Source organism: Leiobunum rupestre, chromosome 6 (genome assembly GCF_980474605.1).
Source record: "Leiobunum rupestre chromosome 6, qqLeiRupe1.1.hap1, whole genome shotgun sequence".
Taxonomy (NCBI): domain Eukaryota; kingdom Metazoa; phylum Arthropoda; class Arachnida; order Opiliones; family Sclerosomatidae; genus Leiobunum; species Leiobunum rupestre.
In genome coordinates, this window is record NC_143389.1 from 58,646,473 (window position 1) to 58,664,729 (window position 18,257).

An 18,257-nucleotide genomic window follows, 5' to 3' on the forward strand; every position below is an offset into this window, starting at 1 on the left:
GCCCACGCGTTACGTCACTTAATTTGGCCACGCCTCCGCAGTCACGCCTCATTACTTATTGCCGAATATCCCGTTACAACGGCTCACTGCGAAAATAATAGCTACACTATCGCTTCAGAACAGCTTTCAAGTCGAATTTCTCTCAATTTCATTGATCAAAACTGTCAAACCGACTTAAACTGGGTTTTAAGGTTAGAAAGGCTATTCTGTAAAAATTAAAAATTACAAAAAAATGTCTATCCGTCAAAAATGGCAATGGAGAAGGGGCGGATATCGAAATATCAAACTATCGATTGTGTAAGTGAAATTTTAAGTAGTGGCAGTATGTTACGGTATATCTGGTATTTTAGTCAAATCATAAACTGAATGCTTAAGTGGACATAAAATACCGGTTTATTTTTGGTTTCCAAGACTTAAATTGGCACCATCGATCGACCGTATGTCGAAGCATTTCATTAAAATAACTTACGTCGGCATTACAGCCCACCACGATTTTGAATGTAACATTATTACTCAGAAGTGTGCCTCTGTTTAACATCTCTGTATTAAAAATTTAAATGAGACCTTGTTTTACAGCCACCAAAGAAAATACAGACTAACGTCACGTAAAACTGGTTTGAACTTCCTTCCCTCCCCGCCAGAGCTACTTTTGATGACGATAAAACCGTCATCGACTGGGAAGTGACGTCAATTACGTCATATCCTTGCAACAAGTTCTCATTGGGAAAAGGTTATTTCTGGCACACTTATGAGTAATTATGTTACATATGATACTATCGATAGTTTGATATTTCGATAGCAGCCTCTTCCGCAAACGCGCATTATCATTTTTGACCGCTCATGATTTTTTTGGAATTTTGTAATTGTTTCAGCTTGTCAAATTCAGATTTTTTAGGCTGTAAATGTAACTCGATGCTAAAAACATAATTACGGTATTCGTTAACATAAATAGCACTAAATTATGTAAGCGACAGCCTTGAAATATGGCGATCCCTGCCGTGGACTTCACGTCAACCACTTTACGTATTCTATCACATCTTAGAACAAGTTTTCTTTAATTTATACATTTTGAAATACACCCTAACTGTGTAGGCTACAACAATCGACCTTACTGGCGATTTAGAAAATACCAAATTAAAGAAGGAATTTTTATCGCTGTAACTAAGCGCAAAGAAATTATACCACCTACTAATAAAGAACCATTTTCAAAATGGTGGCTCTGTCATTTGGTCGTGAAACAAGTATACAATTAATATTTGAAAGTATTGTCAACCTTTAAAATTAATGATTATTGTCACTAGTAGAACATCGCTAAACAGCGTTAAAATATAGACGCTAAAAATACCTAAAACCTTAAAAAACATGATAATTTTACCCACAAAATCGACCCACTTTGACTAAAATCGCCTGTAAACGGAAGAAACTCAAAATAATTTTTTTGTAATCTACTGTTGACAATTTGAAAAAATTAAATTAAAATATTAAAAATACATTCGTTAAATTTTAATTCGTTACATATTTTATTTTATATGATGAAATAATTAAGCAACATACTATTTCTAATTTGAATTATTATCAAGATTTACTTCATCATAGTGTCATAGAGATCTGTAGATATTAATTTGGCTTCTGCGGGAAGCAATTAACCAATTTCCAGAATATTAAAGAGTATGAACTACAATATCAAAGAGTTTCACATTACGGTCACCAGGTTTAACAGGAGCTAGGAGTAATTGAAGCTAATTACGTTAAAAACCAGTCGTAGCTCGTGATAGCGGACGATTTTTTCTTTAGTTTAGTACATCAATTTGAAATTTTTAGTTTTCGACTAAAATTGTAACTCTTTAAACAGTTAATATACTATATAGCTTTGGGAAGCATCCTGTTAATTTTAATATTCAGCCGAATGAAGAAAATTACGGAAAACGGTGGTATAGTTTTAAAATTTCAAGTAACAACGCGACGCAAACACAGTCAAAACGAAGCAAATTAATTAAAACCCAACCGCAAAAATTACCATATTCACGGCGAGTTTGAAAATTCGAGGATACCGAAACAGCACGCATTCCTTTTCAAATTATAAATATTCCGAAATTCCAGACGTCAACCCCCCCCCCCCCCCCGTTCACCCGAAATAAAAGACTATTTGGGGGGAGGGGGGCGCCAAGGATTAAAGAGAAGCGGCGGCGGGGTGGCGCAAAGTAAATATGAGGGCGGCCGGAAGTGCCGGGTGCGGGGTGCCGTAACAATCGGCCCTAAGCCCGAGCGCCGGGCCTGTACCTTCGAAATGCCATTATAGGCCAGGATAATTTAAAAAAAATTATGAATAGTAAAGAGGGGGGAGGGGGGGAATGAAACATCTGTGGTAAATGGACGATGACTCACCTACGAAAAAGAGCCCAACGGTTCCGCTACCGAAAGAACCCTCCCGAAAATCCGATCTTCACAGTCCTCTCGATTTCATTGTTTACGATATTTCCAACAATTTTATCGTCAGAATGTTTGTCGTATTTCCACAGTTTTACGCAATCGTCCGGGAATTAAAATTTGAAACTATAACTTTTATATTATTCGCGTAACCGGAAATATAGAGGCGAACTTCCGAATATTTGTAATAAAGGAAAATTAAAGCTAAAATCCGTCCACAATCGTATATACTACGCTACCGTCTATACGCTGATATTGGTAGTCTAGCCGCGTTATAATATAATCATAGGAAGCGAAAGGCGCGGACTCGAGCGAGATCCGAGCGGAGCCGAGTCCGAAGCGAGACTGAAACTCGCTTTACCTCCGACTAAAGCACCACCTACACTTCGCCACGACACGATGCGCGCTACGAGAGCTGAGGGGGGGATGGGGGGGGACGGCGCGAGAGGAACAATTCCTCCCGAACTTCCATAGTATTCCGACGGAGGATGGAGAGAGCGGGGCGCCGTCTAGCGGGATGCTGCGGCATTCGGCGGGATGGGCCAGTTCTATTATATTGGCAGCGTGTTGGGACCCCCGCGCTCCGTTCGGGTTAACGGACATTCTCGGACGTATACGAAGCGTTTTCGCGGCCACCTCGGACCGTACTACGAGGTAACCTTGGACTCTCCGTCGACTGTATGAATAAGGGTGATGCGGAGTTTGGGGGGATGATGATGATGATTCACGGCGGGTCTGAATCACGGAGAAGGGGCCCCTCTCTTCTTCAGCGGCCGATTTATTGTAGATTTTATTAAAGGGAATTTCGGCCCCCCCCTCTCGTATTCGGGCACCCCTTCTTGATCCCGGCAGCGCGTGCCCGTCTCCCTCTCGAATACGCGGAGAGGCAAATTTCAAGGGGAACCAATCGAATTTATCGCCGAGGAAGCGGCTATATCGCTACCGAGTGTTTGCGTGAAAAGAAAAAAAAGTGGTACCGCTTGAAAATCTATCCCGGCAGATTAAAAAGTCGTAGTCATTCCTCTCCTCTTACAAGGGCGCTCCATCCAGCCTACCAACTTCGCGAATCGACTATTCCCGATGATATATATTACGCGATGGGGATATTTTGCAGATTATATCGAGTTGGCTCAGCTAATTCCTCAATACATGGCCCTCGTAAGTCAGATTTGGGGGTGTCGAAATATACCGAACTTGTACTTAGAAAAAAAGACCATATTAGTTTTCGTAGTTCGAGGGAGTTCTAGTGGTGAATAGACGGTAACGCGAAGGTCGCGGGTTCGATTCCAACTCGAACTGTGGCTTTTTCACACTCTACTATGAAATGGAAGAATCCCTGGAAGATTTTGATATAATAATAATCAGCTAGGCACCACCCAAGGTCCAAGTCATCAAGCGACTTTTAATGCCAATAATTCAGGTGGCCGGGTTACTATGCGTAGGAGGGTGGTGGCAAGTCCTTCATGCCACACGAGCCAACAGCTCCCTACACTAACTATTAACGTTAACCTCAACAAGTTTTTATGGAAAGGGGAAACCGAAGAACTCGAAGGAAAACCCCTTAAACCAGTGGGAAGAGAACTTGCAAACTCAACGCGGAAGGAGTTGTTCCGAGTTTTCACCCATCGCCACAAGCTGGGATCGAACCCGGCTCCTCTTGCTGCGAGGCGAAAGTGCTAACCACTCCGCCACCCCACTATCCAAGGCAGTGGCGGATACAGAAAAAACTCAAGGGGGGAGGGGGGCGCTAAAAGACATGCTATGGGTGTAATAACAAATCATCAAGTCAAGCGTCAAGAGGGGGGGGGGCAAATGTATCCGCCACTGATCCAAGGGGTCTATTTAATAATAATAACAATAATCAGCGGGCTATTACCGAAGTCATTGAGCGATTATAGGTTCACCCCCTTTACTCAAGAAAGGCTTCAAACAACTTTTTTGGCTTCCTACTCCTAACCCCTCTATTGAGAGTGACGGTCAGCTCGGTGTACCTTCCTCTCCACGCGGAAGGATTAATTCCCGAATAGTAACCGCTGTCAAAATTGTAGGGTGTTACAATGCCCTTGAGAACCGCAAAGTCCGAATTAAGAGGTGACCGTCGCTATCAATAGTGTGATACCGAAAGGAAGACAAAATATGTTTGTATGCCTTTTTTGATACCTGGGGGATGCCATTAATTCAGGTAATTGGTGACCGGGTTACAATGCGTAGGAGGATGGTGCCAAGTCCTTCGCGTATTTATTTCTAGATTTTTAGACTTGATTTTTGTCATTTTGGAGCCGAGTTTAAATAAGATTTAAAAACATTTCAAAATCTCATTTTTATGAGACGTTTGACATTAGTATACATTTTACAGGTTGGCAAGAACCAGCCGGACTAGTTTAATCCACCATGGTTTTAACCACAAAAAAGCCATGGTTAAAACCCTTTTGGTTTTATTTAAAAAATATTGAGAAATGAATTAGAGATATTGAAAAAACTAAAACTTAACCTTCACTTTTTGTCGTAAGTAATGAGAGCTAGATATAAGCAATTAGGGGATCTTAAAACTCATTTTGCGCGTGAAAATGCGCCGCTATGTTAGGGCATAAAAGCGGATAAATAAGGCTGCTATACCTGACAATGTAAAGGCACTTTCACGCTCAAAAATGTTATTTTGAAATCGGGCAATTTGAGCATTTTTTAATAATGGTTTTAACCATACTGGATTTTTAAATTAAAAAAATCCTGTTTTTTTGCCAACAATGACATTTTAAAAATTGTCAAACTCTAGAATTATGCGAAATATTTTTTCAGACCTTTGTTCACATTTATGGATTCCCGCTACCACCAACATTACTCCATTACATTCGACTTAATGACGAAATAAACCCAAACCTGCTAACGCGAACATATGGTCCGAGCCCTTAGACCCTGCGATACACCGTACGCTTTAAATTAAATATTAATAAAAAGGGCCTATAACGTAAGTCGACGACAGTTAACAATGCGAATCGCAATTTGGAGCTACACGGCAACTAATGGACGCTCAATCGACGACCATTGTTTTCAACCAGATGTTTCTCCAAACCTTTCATTGAAGTAAACTCGCAACACGGTCCAAAGAGGGGGACAATCAAGTCCCGTGTTCGTCAAATAATAACCCGGTTATTTCGTATACGTATAGAAGTTGAACTATACGTTTCCGGTGACGGTGTCGAAGCTCCGACGGATAAAAACAATATAGCAAATGGGCTAAAGACAGAACGTGCTTATAAGTTTTAGCGTGGATTGGCGATAAGGGAGAGCTTTTTCGGGGTGGTAAAAGGGACCCCCGAGGATCCCCGAGACTAGTTGGTGGGTGGCGGAAGCCCACTCTAATTCTATACACATTCAGCTTTTTTCTCTCTCTCTTTCGGTATAGTTTTATATAGATATATATTATATTGATTTCTTAGTCTTTCTGAAGAAGGATTTTCCTTTTTATTTAAGGTGGGCCAAAGAAGCCGGGCCCAATCGAAATATTGATTCATTCAATGCTTTAGTCGGCCCGACCAAAATCCAGCAGGCGGACGGGACCTTTACTAAGGAATTTTTAGCTCGAGTTTGCCCAACTAAAGAAAGATGAAAACAAGCTGTCCAGATCGAAAATAAGACGTGCGGTACGCCTAATAATCCGCGTTATAATTATAGAGTAAACCACTCACATAGAGTGGAAGATAGGAGCAACAAACACAGCACTTCTCAAGTTCTCACAAGGAGAACGCAACCCGTCAAAAGTCGTGCATTTTCTTGCGTACATTTTTCATTGGTTAGACGCTTTAGCGCCTGCCGCCGTCGGAAGGTGAAAATTCGGAAATTGTCTCCCCCCGCCCGTAAAACGTTCAGCGAAAAGGCTCGTCCAATGAAATTTGTACACAAAACTGCCTTAGCGTGTTTAAAGGCTAGCTGCGTTCTCCTTGTGTTTGTTGCTCCTAGACTAGTTAACACTTTTCGTACGCAACGTCTTGTTTTGGAGGCGTGGAATAAACAAGTTGGCCTAAAGGTAAAATATCTGGATAAAAAAGTAAGTTTATACTTTAAAAAATGTAAAAACCACACCATCGGACTATTGTTAATTAATGTTTCATGCGCTTCCACTCTATGCGAGTTGTTTACTCTATATATGATGCTATCCATAGAAATATAAGAAATTACCTATGAAGCAAAGTGCTGATCAGCGTTTTTTTAAATTCAATTAACATAACCAATCGAAGAGTATCCTCATGAAAGGAACTAACGGTCCTTTGAAGTCGTAGTGTCCTAATTTCCAATTATAAACGTCGCCGTTTTGAAAGTCACTCTGTTTATTGTAGTTATTTTTACTTTAAGATTTTAGTATTTATTCGAAGTAGGCTAGACTATAGAAAATGGGCACTTTTCAAAACCTCCATACCAGTATATAACTTGGGGGCCCTTTCCAAAATTTCTGGTAGGCTGTAGCCTACCTAGCCTACCACTGATTCTACCAACGGGTTCACCTTCGAGGCACCGCCTTTGATCGAGCGAAAGGATAAGATCTGATCTACGGTCGTAGTTTTACCCCAAACCTAACAAATGTAGCGTCAGCAGATGGCGCCACGCGTAAAAATATCCACCGACGCGACGCCACGGATGGAAGTTATACAGCGTAGTTGTATAAAGAAAAGCGAGCGCTCAAAGATTTCTCGCTAAGTCCTATTTGAACTTCTCTTAAAAAATATTCCGAAGGAAAACTTTCCGGCCATCATATTTTTCTTAGCCGCCCGAAACTTCAATAAAGTCAAAAGAATATATTTTTTCCGACTGTACTACGGTACTGACTGAATGGTCGAGAAAAAATACAGTGAAATAATCAATACGTCAACGTACGGTCCAACAGAAACATTTCCCTCTTTCCAATATTTCAACTCCTATTTTTGGTGGGCAAAAGGGGAATTTAAAGCGATTTAAAGACGTAGCGAGTCTCGAAGGTCCGACCACACATTCAATTTTCTTCAGACACGCAGCACCCTTTTTCTTATAAGCGAGCCGAATTAGCCGATATAACTATGTTAAGGGCTTAAGCTTGATTAAAATTTAATCTGGTTTTAATCATGGACCAAGAGTCTAAGGGGACTCACTGTTCAGGCTTTAAAAAGCACGCGTTAATACTGGGAATAGGAAAATCACGGATAGTTTTAGTTCAATGTGGACAAACTTGGCGTCGCTGAAGTCGATTTCCGGCGTAGTTTCATTGAGAAGCTGGAGCGTTCACGTTCAATTTTGACAAAATGGCGTCGTTGTTGTCGGTTAAATTATTAGGCTTAGTAAGGTATTTTGGAAATTGGTTCTTTAAAAGCTTAAGTAATGGTAATTAACCATTGTATTAATTAAAAATAACCAGTAAGCCGCGCATGACTGAGGTTTTTGAATTATATTCACGGGAATCCATTTCATTTCTAAACTTAAAAAAATTAATGAACTAAGCCTAACCTAACTTTCTCGCACGTACTACTGTCTCCTAAGCCCCAACTCGCGGTGATAGTTGAACAGAATTCTTGAGGCGCTTCAAAGTGGCTGATGTACCTTAGTAAGCCTTCCAATTTAGGCCACGCCTACCGTGTCAAAATATCGGGAACAGTGAGTTCCCTTGAATTCTTGGTCCATGGTCACAGTCTCTTACTTTTACAAGCCTACGAGTGCGCGCTACAGTCGCCAGAATTAGAGAAATATTGTTTTTTTCTAGCTCGCGCACAAATTTATCGTGCGAAAAATATACCAATAAAACTTGTGACGTCAGAGCAACATATTTTTATTATACTTTTTATACATTTTATTTTTTAAAAACAACTATTACATATAAAATAAAATCGCAATTATTATTTATTAAAAATAATTTTTTTCTTACGTGATGTTCGCTTGAATGAAACCTTATCTCTATTGATGACGTTTTTGAGTTACTTTAAATGGGTGTTTCTATAAAATACGGAAGGTCACGTGTAAATCTTTTTTCTACGTCACTAGCTATAGTTTTTTATTTGTATACAAAACATTTTTAGGTAATGATAAGTAAAAAACGTTTTATGAAGGCTTTGATCATGCTTATTTTCTTCTTCTTCCTGGGTGCGCCACTGGATTAGACCAGAACAAAGTTAACAAACTCGTATAAAAGAACATCAGCGCTCAATAAAATATAGGGGCCAAAATAATATCCATTCTAGCCATTAAATTCTGGCCATGTCATTAACTTTAACGATTAAAAATATTATATTCTGAAAAACATACATTTAAACGGAAATTGAAAAAATCATAATAACTTAATTTGGAATAAAGAAGGGAATATTTCACCCATTTAGAACATAGAGAATGTACTGAATCAAATCGAATTAAAAAAACTAGACTAATATATATAATTAAAAAAAATTAACTTGTTTTATTTCAATTTTTAAATTTTTTTTAAACCATTAAAAATTAAAACTAACTCATTCACAGGTATCCCGTAAGAAAGACCAATCAATGATTGTGTCGCTTTGCTAACTATATCTAACCTGTTTGGTATATATATGTATTGTTATTAATTTTGTTTCCTTAGTTTTGACAAAGACCCTCGGGTTGAAAGCTCAACCTGTGAATGAGTTAGTTTTAATTTTTCATGGTTTAAAAATTCGTTAAAAATTGAAATAAAACAAGTTTTACATCCATGTGTTTCCTCCGTTCAATTTTTTTTTAAATTATTAGTTTCCATGGATCCTAAAAAATCTTTCAACATTTATAATCTATATAACTAGAAACGTGATGTTTGAAACTTTGAACCCCCTTTAATCCAAAGATCATTTATAAAATAAAAATTATTTTATATTTTTTATTACCCTTGTGATTTTTTAAATAAGTGTTAAATAAGCTTGTTTGACCTTTATATGTTAATCTTGACAAAGGACCTTGTAAGGTTTGAGCGTTGTGTCTTAAGCTTGTATTATGGCTTAATTTTCAATGGTAAACATTGTTAAAACATTTTTCAATCGTCAATTGAGTATTCCCTAATTTTATTGCTTTAAGATTTGGAATTTGGAAGTCCACGTGCGAAACGCGCGTGTCAATAAACTACTGATAAGCTTAAGCTCGTGACGCTGAGAAAAACCATTTTAAACTTTTTTTTAAAGTTTTATTTTATGGAAACAGCTATTAAATTAATAAGGGGCATTCGTACATCGATTGTTTCGTAACTCCAAAACGGCGTCCCGTAGGAAAAAATGTTAAAGAACAATATCGTTCCCAAATGACCTCTAGAACCCGTCGACCTTCGGTTTAGTATATCACCCTTTTTGAAACAACCTGATATCTAATTCCAAATATAAACTACAACCTTTCCCAAAGCCCCATTTTCATGCTCGCTGGTAGCGGGTAAATATCGTCAAAATCCGCTTCAGCTACACACTTTTTGACTTTCCGCGTCGATCTGTTTCAAACAGATATCTTAGCTTTGTTTTCACGCTTGCGAGTGGCGGAAGCGAATTTTGACGATTTTTATCCGCTACCAGCGAGCATGAAAATGGGGATTAAGATAACCTAAGCACGCGCTTATTTTGCTTAATGGTTAAGCCGACCCTGCCATTCAGACTGAAGATATCAAAAGCTAATCATGGCGACTTGTCGTCGTCCACTAACGATGTCCACCAGTGACATAAAGCTGCGCTCGTTGTCATTCAGAACCTAAAAAGACAAATTGTTGATTTTTTAACCCAGTCAATCCTTCGAATACTGAGTAATTTCAATGAGATTGTTCTTCGCACGAACGTTGGTTAAAGGGAATACAACCTCTAGTAGTTCTACCGTCCTCCAAAGTGTCCCAATATTGTCCGGTCCTTAGTGGTTCGTTGCAAAGGTAATTCCTAAACCTTTTGCAATCTTCTCTAAGGACTGCAATGGATGTTATATTCCCTTTAAGCCTCGCTTTGACGCGTATTGCCACCTAATATTTCCGCAGAATCCCTCTCACTTTCGCCCTTACTTGGTATACGATGCCTCTACGGAAGCTGCTAAATAACCAACTCGCTTTAAGGATATCGCGAATAAATATCCCCACTTATTATAGCGTGCAAAACTGGACAATGTATAAGATAAGAGAGCAAATTTGGCGCGTGTAGTGTCTCTTTAATTTCCAGGAAGGAGTGAAGCGCGACTGCCACCAAAGAGAGAAAACAGGGCTAATTGAGAGCCACAGAAATCAAAGAGAGAGAGAGCCGTATAATCAAAGACGGCTATAATGACGGTGTCCTCGGAGGAGAAACAGGTTTTAGCACTCTCTCTTGGCGAGCCCCTTTTCACTCGAGCTCCAGTTCCGCGCTATCAAAGAATTGTGGCATTGAGTGGGGAGAGCTCCGTACATACGCTTAAATAAAAGGCTCGCCACGAGGAAGAGAGTCGTCTGTCGGGACATCGAATGGCGTCTTCAGCCGCGCGGAAGTCACTCGACTCTTTCTCCGTCTCCAAGGTGTCCGCTAAAGCGCCAGGGACCCCTTGAAAGGGTTCGCGCTTCCGGTATCGAGACGACCGGGGGCGACAAATGAGCGAGTGGAGGGAAGGGGTTACGAGATCAAACGGGGGAAGCCGCCGCTGTCGCCAAAGAGCCGCTAATGGCATTCGGCTATTCGGCACATGGCCATTTGCGCTCTTCCTTCGTGTGTCTGGGCCCGATTTGACGGGGGGAACTCCCCAGACTACGCGATATTCCGCGCGGGAGAAAGCGAGATAATGCGGGATGAAGGTAGCCATTTTTAACCACAATGACTCCCGCCACGAACTTTGCGTCTTGTTTTTAGGTGACGGACGGATTTCTGGAAAAGTCCCCCTTTCCCAGACGAAGAATTAAAAGAAGACGTTTACTTAAATTCGCTCGCAATTAGTGTCAGATTGAAGCGCCCCACCTCCGTTCTTGGCCGACGCTCACCGAGACAATTAGGTCCATTACGTCAAAGAATCGAGCCCGCCAACGTCGGAACGAAACAAAACCTCTTAACCGCGCTACCACCATCGCTGGCAACGTAGCCGAAGATAATAAACAGACCCTTTCAAAGCGGAAGAATTCAAAGCGTACGCTCATATTTCAAAAAGATTTCAAAACTCAAAACGAAGGAATCGGAAATAATTTTTCACCTTAAATGCCGAAATACACGTATTTTTCAGAAAATAAGTTTAACTTACTTCCGCTTCAGAGCGAAATAATTATTTAGAAACCTGCCTATTGAACTTTTCATTCAATCGCAGATGTTTTAACCACTTACAAGGAGACGATTTTGTTTAAATTCGGGAGATAAGTAGACCTTTATGTAACTTGAAATTTCCCAAAAGGAAACATTTCGGCGGGCTTTTTTTGGCCATGGTAACCGAAAATGGTTTTGACATGGACTAATTAATTAGTCCATGGTTTTGATTGCTCAAAAGCTATGGAAATTCACATGGAGAAATCACTTATTTTTAGGGTCGCTCCTTTGAAATTTTTTAAAATATTAAAAACATTGTTTACGCATCTACCCATATTGACCTGAATTTACCCTATGTACAATTTTTTTTAGTATAATTATTTTTTTAAATATTTTAATATTTAGCTGATAACAACAAAAGCGCTCATAATGACAGCGGGCTGATTTAATTTATTTAACGGGAAAAGAACTTACTTTTCGAGCACGAGGGGGATTCGAAACGTCGCTAAAAATCGTCTCAATGTAGTCATAAATAAATTGTTAATATTCCCTGTAACAAAATCAGAAAATACCCGGTATTCCCACCACCTAGCGGTATCCCGTGTCAAACTGAACAAAAGAGTACTACTTCATCTACGTGTTAACCGAGTTAGTGTAGGGAGCTGTTGGCTCGATCGCGTGGCATGAAGGGCTTGCCACCACCCTCTTACGCAGTGTAACCCGGCCACCTGAATTAAAAGTCGCTTGATGACTTAGGCCTAAGGTGGTGCCTTGGGTATTAGCCTAGCTGATTATTATTATTATTATTAAACGTAATCCGTAAAAACGGATAAATTAGAATCCCAAAGAGGAATTCGGAAAAGCCTCGATATGGAGTAAAATAAGAGGAACAGTTTGAAGTTTCGATTAATTGCTAGTGAAGGGTTTAAAAAGGGCGGGAAGGAGGAGGGGAGCGCCGCGGGAATGAAAGGTTCGGGCGTTCGGACAAATGACCCCGGGTCGAAATGACATTCCCCGAATTCAATTGGAAAAAGGGGGTGTCGCCAATGAAGGTTTGCGGGCGTATGGCAGCGTGAGAAGGCGACGGAACGAGAGATACAGCGCGATGGAATCACTAATTAATGGAAAGGAACTGTCGGACTGCAAAAAGCGGCCGTTCCAATTAGAATTAGCAATCGCCCTTGTTTGGCCTCGGAGGAAGCGAAAATGGCCTCGTCTCCCACCACGACGCGACCACCCAAAACGCAAACATGGGCCGACTGCTCTTTCGATCACCCCGAAACGGTCCAATATTCAATTGGCGATCCGTATAACAAATAATTGAAACCTTTTGAAAATTAACGACTGCTAACTTTGTTATGACGCGGTAAGTGATACGATATTAATAATCAAATCATCAGAGGCGACGTATCCATTGGGATAGGCAACATTTTGATCATATGGGCATTGCGGCATTGTGGTGAATCAGCTGGGCTAATACCCAAGGCACACCGTGGCTATGGTTTCAAACCTATTACTTAAACCACTGGAAACCAAAACTAAATTTTTGTTCGGATTGGCCTACCTGCCCACTGAGACATACCCAGGGGGTCATAGGTGCACTTGCCCCCCAAAACGTATGCTTGTATGTACAATAGGTGTTTCTATAAAATATGGGAGGTCACGTGTAAATGTTTCTTCTACGTTAATAGCTATCGTTATTGAAGATAGAGAGCGCTAGAGTCGATAAAAGATTTTGGAATTTGAAGTCCACGTGCGAAACGCGCGTGCCAATAAAGTACTATAAAGCTTAAGCTCGTGACGCGGAGAAAAACATTTTATACTTTAATTGTTTTGCTTTATTTTATGGAAACACCAATTCAATTTATTTTTTTTTCGTTGTGCGGATCCCCTACCCGTGGCGAACCAAAGTCCTGGATACCCTATACTGGCTTCCCAGTGTCCACAACTATAGCTTTAGACGAATCACCATAACAAAGGCCAGTCACTGTAACGTGTCTTGGTATTGTTACTGCAAATTATAATTATATATTTTTTTAATTATCAGAACCGAAAACAGATAAAATTATCATATTCCAAAATTGATTAAATGATCAGCTTAGAAAATATGTTTCCGTTTGACTTATTCTCGTTACAAGGATAACCTTCTCCTGTCGCATCGGCGAAGTACCATTAGCGCAACAAGCAACACACGAGAACGTTGAATGTCATCTACATTTGTTCGGTTCGTATGGTCATTTGACTGGAAGTTGGCTGGCTGCGTGACATATATGCTAAACACACAGTCAACTTCCAGTGAAAAGACATTTGCAAACCGGATGACAATGTAGGTGGTCTTTAAAGGGAAGAGATGAGTACTAATAAATAAATTTTCATACATAGTAACCGCAAACTTTGGGCTTTTCTAAGTCAAAGCTATGCCACGATTTTTAATTTTCGTAGATAACGACCTACGTTATTTAAAAATAACTTTAAAAAAATCCTGACTGTTTTATGAAGTAAATTATGACGTTATTAGAATATTAATAAAGTTTAGTTTTTCACCCTCCAAAAGATGTTTCTTTTTACTATGTAGCCCAAAATTTTTGCGTTTTTTTGTACGCGATAAACCGACACAAACCACATTGCGAACTTGGTAAATTTGCCAAATATGATGGTGACCAAAAATGTGGTAAAAGATTCGGTAAAAGGGTGGCGTTCGAGTCAATTGAGAGAAATCGGAATTTAGTCGCAGCGCGGAACCAAACACGACAGGGACAGTGCGGACATAGAAATCGGGCAGAGAGAGCTAAAGTCGGAATAATCGAGTGTGGTAATAAGGAGCGGAGAGGGGGTCGGAATAAATAGAAAGCTAATTAAGGACGCGGCTTCGGCGGCGCGGTCGTCCGGAATGCCGCCACCGTCGACTGTCCTCGTCCTAGGACAGAAGGGAAGAGGTAAGCCCAGCGGATGCTCGATCGAAATAAGAGGCTCATCTACCCCCCACTAACGTCTTATCCTTCAGCCCATCCCTGTTTAAAGAAGAAAAAGGTCGGGCTCGGGGGGGGGGGGGGGCGACAAGGACGGGGGAAAAGGGGAAGGCGAAAGGGGAGGCTCGAAATTTGGCTAATGAATGGAGCGTGTCCCGGACTAATTCCGGCGGCCTTTCGCTCCCCTGACCTCGGCCAAAGCCTCTTTAGCATCTACTAACATCCCCATCAGCGGCCCCAGCTTCCCCCTTTCTTAGTCACTCTCCGTCTTGGCCGCGCCGCACACCAAAAGTCACGCCAGCCATATGGAAGAGTCCAACCGCTATTTGCCATAATGGAAATAATTAGGATACTAAGAGTATTGTACGTGCGTAAGAATGAAAAATTATTTAACTAACTTTCCGAACTTACTAAAACTTATTTTCAGTAGAGACATTTAAAAAGGTATAATTTAAAGGAGACATATAATGAATTTAATAAACAGCGACTAATTAGGGAGGTTAATCCTGGGCCACAAAACGCGTGGTGAGAGCTGGTGTAGGACAGGATAAAGCTAAGGCTACAGTTCTACACGTTCTACCTATACACGTTTTCTAACTCGCGCATAACTTCTGTGAATCTCTATTCCGTAATGTCAAGAAGTGGCAGGGCTGCCAGGGCCAGGGTTATATAGCCTTCTTATTCTACTTGGAGCCCAGAAAAAGATATTAAGGGATCCCTGGAAGAGCCTCCTCGAGTTAATTGACCAATTCATTAATTTGTTAATTCGTAAAACTCGCAAAATCTCCCACTTTTAGAATAAATATTAACCAACACCTCTTAAAACCTGACGCCGACACGGCTGCCAAGTATATATTATGGGACATAATGCATACTTTTGGACTCTTACAGCTGGTCAAACTTTAGTAGCAGTGTCCTATTCGATATCCCGACCCGTGCCACGGTGTCGCGAAGGAAAGCTAGATGATATTCAACTTAAAGCTTCAAATAGCGATGTGGACACACAGTGTTAGAAAAAAGTAACCATAAACGTTGTTATCCAAAATCATAAGACAGCCTTCCAAGTTTGCACGCTTTTGACCAAAGTTTCACAGATCATATAATACCCTCCCAAGTTTGTACATTGTTGTCCAAAATCATAAGACAGCCTTCCAAGTTTGCACGCTTTTGACCAAAGTTTCACAGATCATATAATACCCTCCCAAGTTTGTACATTGTTGTCCAAAATAATAAGACAGCCTTCCAAGTTTGCACGCTTTTGACCAAAGTTTCGCAGACCAAGTTTGCAATTTGTTACCCAAAATCTTAAGACAGTCATATAATAGACGCTTCAATAAATCATCCTCCTAAGAAATCGCCAAGAAGTAATATTTCCGAGAGCCAGGACCTGCAAGTCACTGTTTAGTGCTCGTTAAAGTAATGGAAATGTTTAACCTCTACGGCAGTAACAAGCGTTCCCCATGTCAAACACTTCGAGAAAGCCAAAATTCAAGCATAGTTCGTTTGAATTCCAAAAAGGTTGAAATATTGTAATTTCGAATAAATTATTGACTTTAGAAACATTTTTGTTACGAATTTCTTCTGTTCAAGAGTGATTGGTTATGTTTAAAGATAGACCATTTTCCACCGAATCTTAGCAGAGGCTCATACTTTCTGATGTACGTTTCCTGCTCCATTTTATAATTTCTTTATGGTGGTTTTTCTGTTTCTGTACAATGCGTTTTCGATTTACTGCTGAATAAAGAAGATTATATTATATTTTCTGATTTCCTCAAATCATAATTAACTCCAAAAGGGATGTGTCAAAAAAAGCTTTCAAGCGCGGTTAAAAAAATTGTGAATTTCCTTGAAATGAAAAAATAATATCGATGACAGTTTTCAAAAGACCAAATCTAGTCATATCAATTACGTATTATAGATAATTCAAAAAAATATATATAAATACTAACGCGGCGTATCGAAGCCGAAATTTCAATTACGAAATTCAGATTAGCCCTAAACCTCTCCCCCGTATTCCGAAAAGAAAAAGAACTGTAAGGCGAAGTCGGAGAAGGTGTTTACCCCGCGGGGGTTGCTATACCTCTTTCTCTTAACACCCTTTAAAACAGGCGCGCGCCACCCCGAAACCCCGGGCGACCCCCTCCAACATCTTATTCTCTCGGTCGGCTGCCCGGATAACGTGTCACCTCGTAAATTTAGTCAGCCTCCTTTAATCTTCAATCCATCCCCGGTTCCGCTTAATTCTAGAAGGCCGCGGGCCCTAACGGAGATCGCGCGGTTAAAATAATACAAGCTGCCACTGATGTTCCCTTCAGCTCCCGCGGATATCAAACTGCATCGCCCTCACCCCAATTCTTGCATGAAAATTAGCGCGTGAGAGGAAATAGCGAGACAACCATCTAAGACGCGTTCTCAGCATGGAAGCGCGAAATTCGGCTCGGATAGTTTCCGTTAGGGCACTAAAATAGTCGTTGCCACTGATATCCGGGCGTCTTAGGAGTCGACATCTCCAGTGTGGCGTGTAATAACGGTAATAACAGGAACCGGGGGGGCAATGAAACGAGGATTTTTAATTTACAGCCCGAAATAAAAGAACGGCCCGGAAAGAAAGGGGGCGACCGGAATTTAAATTGTTCACCAAAATGCCATTTTCGCGACCGCACGCTGCTGATTGCGAAGGCTCTCCTTTCCCGACTTCACTCCATCAAGACACGGTCGCCATCTTGGACAATTTTATTAGCGTTTATATTAGTTTACAGCCACGTAACATTTTCAATATGGAGATTTGGCGAACAAAATTCCCCATATTTGAATTATAATTTTAATAAATATTTATGGTTTCTATCCCGCTGAGTATCATTTGAATATTGTAATAGGATAGTGCTAAAATAAAGTTATTAAGTTTCATCAGAAACGATGATACGAATGAAGTCTGTATATTACCGAGAGACCCATCGAATTAGTATTCCTAAGAAAATAAACGAATAATAGTAACCGAAAATCATCAAAAAGAAATACAACCGTTTCCGTATAATTTCGTCAAGATAAAGGAAAATTGGAGTTTTACACTAGTCAGTCGAGAGACAATTCCCAGAATTCCGTTCAAATAGAACGTTAACTAGCAATTTCGATGTACCTCAAACGATCCCCCAAAACGGAAAATCCCGCGTAATTAGGGGATAACAGCCCCGTTAAAACTTCTCGACGCCATTAGCTAAAAATAATATTTCATCTCGTTCATTTCCCCGCGTATAAAAGGGGCTAAAAGCGGGTTCGCGAGAAACTCGAGGCCAAGGCTCAAATTATCATTAATGACGAACCGCTTAACTGTCCGAACGCGGAAGAGAGAACGAAAAGGAAGTCGTACAAGGAAGTGGAAGCGCTCGTTAGCCCTCGCCAGGAATCAAGCGAAATGGAAAAATGAGCATAGCGTGGACTCGGAGAATATGGAAGGCTAACTAACGACGCCCCCCCCCCCTCGAGCCCAAATTTCGCGAACCGTCTCGAAGGAGAAAGGATTTAAAACTAAAGAATAACAGGAGGAAGAGACGCGATTTGGAGGGGGGTGAATAGCCGCGGGATGATGGAGAAAGAGGATTAAAATCTAAGAATGGATGATGGCGCTGGTGGTTGAGATGGAGAGACCCCCTATCAGGGGCTTTACAGCCAGTTCGGATTAAAA

The 18,257-nt window shown here is 40.6% G+C and overlaps 1 protein-coding gene across 1 annotated transcript in view; it reads right to left on the reverse strand.

Annotated features, from left to right (window-relative positions):
• LOC149942823 (uncharacterized) overlaps positions 1 to 2,756 on the reverse strand; it is a 51,163-nt gene extending 48,407 nt beyond the window's left edge. Inside the window, exon 1 of the mRNA XM_090177380.1 lies at positions 2,386 to 2,756. The gene's annotated coding sequence lies outside the window, so the exon portion shown is untranslated. The remainder of the gene's footprint in view (positions 1 to 2,385) is intronic.
• Between the last annotated feature and the right edge of the window lie 15,501 nt (positions 2,757 to 18,257).